Here is a 3,872-nt window from a genome sequence, read left to right on the forward strand (position 1 = left end):
GTATTGCCTATAGTTGCTTTCATGCAACAATAGAGTTGAGTAGTCACAACAGAGATTATTTGGCCCACAAGCTCTAAAATATTTACTCTCTGGTCCTTCATAGAAAAAATATGTCCACACCCAATTAAAGACTATCATTAGGGAAGAGGGAAGTAGGAAGAAGAGAGATAAGTGGAGTGAAGTTATCAAAGGTCAATTTCTTCATCAAGAAATTTGGACTTATAATAAATCTGGGCTTTATGCATCAAAATATATTCTTTTGATTTTTCACTTATCTTAAATCTAATTCCCTAAAATATAGATGAATGTGTACTTCAATGTTGCATATTGTAGTTAAACACGTCTAAATTATGCATAGATAATCGCTTGGGTGCCTTTTGCTGTTCATATCTTTTGCCTTCAAAACACTATTCTTTATTCCTGAAATATTATCCTTTACTATCTCAATAATACTGAATGTTTTCAAAATTTATTTTAAATATCACCTCCTCTAGGAAGGTGTCCCTGGCCTCTCCTTCCCCTACTGTTTGGTATCCCTTTTATATGCTCTTATAGCTTATGCTTCTGTATGATGGATATTTTCAAATTGTTTTGTCATGATTGATTTTCATAACTGAGCTCCTAAAAGCCTAAGATTTTTTTAAAAAAATTATATCTTGTGATTGAAAAATTGCCCAGCATATAGTAGATACTAACACAAATTTGTGAATTACTATTCATGAAAGGCCACACACATCTTTTATCCAATATGATCCTGTTTTCCCTCGAAAGCAAAGACTGAGATCCTTTTCTAATAATTGCTCTGGAGATGTCAGAGAGTCTAGTCATCTGCTTGCAACTTCAGGAAAACTAGGAGCCTCTTGGGAAACTTATAAAGAATCTCCATAAGGGGCTCGAACTTTGTTTAAGCTAAAATATCTGTACACATGGTGGGGGAAAAAAAGTTGTTAATCGTACTTCATATTCTCTATTGTCCATCAATAGATAAATGATAAAGATGAGGTGTGTATATATACTATGGAATGTTACTCAGTCATAAAAGGAATGAAATCCTACCATTTGAACAACATGGATGGAGTCAGAGGTTATTATGCTAAGTGAAATAAGTCTGACAGAAAAAGACACGTATTTTCAGTTATGTGCAGAATCTAGAAAACAAACAGGCAAAACAGAGAAAGACTCATAGATATAGAGAACATGATGGTTGCCAGAGGGAAAAGGGGGTGAGGAGGTGGGGGAAATAGGGAAACAGAAGGTACAAACTTCCTATTATACAATAAGACAGAAGGATGCAGTGTACAGCATAGGGAATATAGTTAATAATATTCTAATACCTTTGGTAACAGATGGTAGCTAGATTTATAGTAGTGATCACTCCATTATGTATATAAATAAACTGTATTGTACACCTGAAACTAATATAATGAAATAGGTCAGTTAGCTTCAATAAGAAATATAGTCACCAAAAGCTTACCACATAGGGGTAAAATAAATACCAAGAAAAGAGCTTGTGCTATCATATAGCACTCAATATGGATGTGGCAAGTGCATTTTTTGGATTAATAGATCCAGGCATCACTAATTACAGATATAGTAGGGTTATTGTAGAGTATCATGAAAGTTTAGGCACAGAGAGCATCTTCATGAAAGTCTAAAATTAAAAATATAATAATGATTATTTTCATTAGCATTTTCTGACTTTGTCCTTGGAACCAAGCACAATTCTAAGTGTCATAAATGCACTTCTTAAATTTTTGCAAAATACCTGTGAGGCAAGTACATGTATCACACCCAAACTGCAGATGATTTCTTTCTTTCTTTCTTTCTTTTTTTAAGATTCATTTATTTATTTGAGAGAGAGAGTGGGGGAGGGGAGGCAGAGGGAGAGAATATCAACCAGACTCCCTGCTGAGTGTAGAGTCCATGGGGCTGGATCCCACAGTCCATGAGATCATGACCTGAGCTGAAACCAAGAGTCAGTCACTTAACTGACTGAGCCACCCAGGCACCCTGTAGATGATTTCTTGTAAGCACACATACTGCTTTTTCTTCTTGTATCTATCCGGATTCTGCCTCAAACACCAAGCACTTACTCTCCATATATCTTACACCCAGACTCCTGAGAAAGATTTTTTGGTTCATTTAAACACAATCTTCTTGCTTATACCTATGTTGGGCCAAGTTCTTCATGCAGGACCTTTTCATAAGCTCCTTTCCATCCTACAGATTGGCTACAAAGTTATCTATGGAAGACATCCATGAATATGTTCTTCCATTTACCCACTGTTTCACTAATATGCCATATATTTAGCTTGTGCATGACAGGCAGTGGGAATTCAGAAATGAAAAAAAGTGGTCCCTCATAGCCATGGCCTTCCTAAGCTCATAGGCAATCAATATGGTAATAGGTGCTCTGAATGAAGCTTCACGGATCAAAGCTCATGATAGAAAGTGTGTCTAGGCCAGACTGAATGGCCACAGAAGTCTTTATGTAAGCAGCAGAATCTGAGTAGAGAAGCATCAAGGGAAATGAAGTGTGTTGGTGGTGGTGTCTGGAATAGAGACAGAAGCGCTACAAATATATAGAGGCATGAGTCAGCCTCACGTAGAAGCCCTGGTAGTTTCTTGGTCATGGAGTGAGAAAGGGGGACATGCAGTGGGAAGGAGCATAAATGGAGGAGAGTGGTGCCTGATGGAGGTGGACTGATAGATAGACCTGGCTGTCACAGCTAGGAAACTGACAAATGGACAGAGGTGGCCTGGAAATGTGGCAAGCAGCGTTGTCCAGGGATCATGGTGCCACATGGGAGCTGATCATCTTATGCAATTTTGGGTTTTGCTGCCCTGGTAAACAGTCAGGGCTATAATCCCCCAGGAGACATGAGTTCTACCTGACGTGGGAGGTGCTGAAATAGCTTGGTTAAAGGTAGGTAAGATTACAGAAATGGGATTTGAAAGGTGAATCATTATCTGGGATTTCATAAGCAGTTACTTAGAAGAATGTGTTGTTTCACTGAAATGTTTTCTTTTTAATTGTGTGAGTGTGTGACAACTTGCTACCAATTTTGTAGTTTTCTACTTTTTTTTTTCTCTTATTCTCATTTGGCACATCACTATAAAATTGAGTAGATGTTTCAAATTGTGGGTGGACGATCAGTTGACTGAAGTAGAAAAATTAAAGGATATTTTATCTTATAAGCACATGTTTTCAAACGTTGAATCGTTAAGAAAAAAAAAAGGTCTTTTAGTTAATTTGAGTAAAATGTCCTTCTTTGTAATAACCTGCTACTGTTTTTAAATAAAAAAAGAATATTCTTAGGAATGAATGAATGAGTAAATGGATGGAATGAATGGATGGATGAATCTTTTAAAAAATGCACTTCTTTATTTGTTCATTGCGGAGTGCCCTGAAAAGACCTGCATATAGGAATGAATGAAGCTTTCCAACCTCAACTTGTTGGAAATTTAATTAAAATGGAAACTTATGTAAGAGAACATTTTTACTATGTCATTTCATTCTTATAACAAACTTCTAACACATTTGTAAGTCAGATCATGTAATATCTACCTCATATATAAAGTAACTGAGGAAGACCCAGGGAAATTAACTGTCCTACCTAAGGTCAAATGAAGGTCTATCTCCAAAGTCCAGGACTATTTCTGTGTTGCCCAACATGCAGAGAAATTGGTTTCAGGCAGAGATACCCTGCTTTTTACAGCCACTGCTCGAATGTAAATACCATAACTTCAGGGCTTTTTGAGATTAAAAAAAAAAAGGTTCTTTTTTTTTTTTTTATTGGTGTTTAATTAAAAAAAAAAAGGTTCTATTTCATGTCAAAAATAAACCTTCAGCTATTAGAGGGTACTTATGT

This window comes from Vulpes lagopus, chromosome 24 (genome assembly GCF_018345385.1).
Source record: "Vulpes lagopus strain Blue_001 chromosome 24, ASM1834538v1, whole genome shotgun sequence".
In the NCBI taxonomy this organism is placed as follows: domain Eukaryota; kingdom Metazoa; phylum Chordata; class Mammalia; order Carnivora; family Canidae; genus Vulpes; species Vulpes lagopus.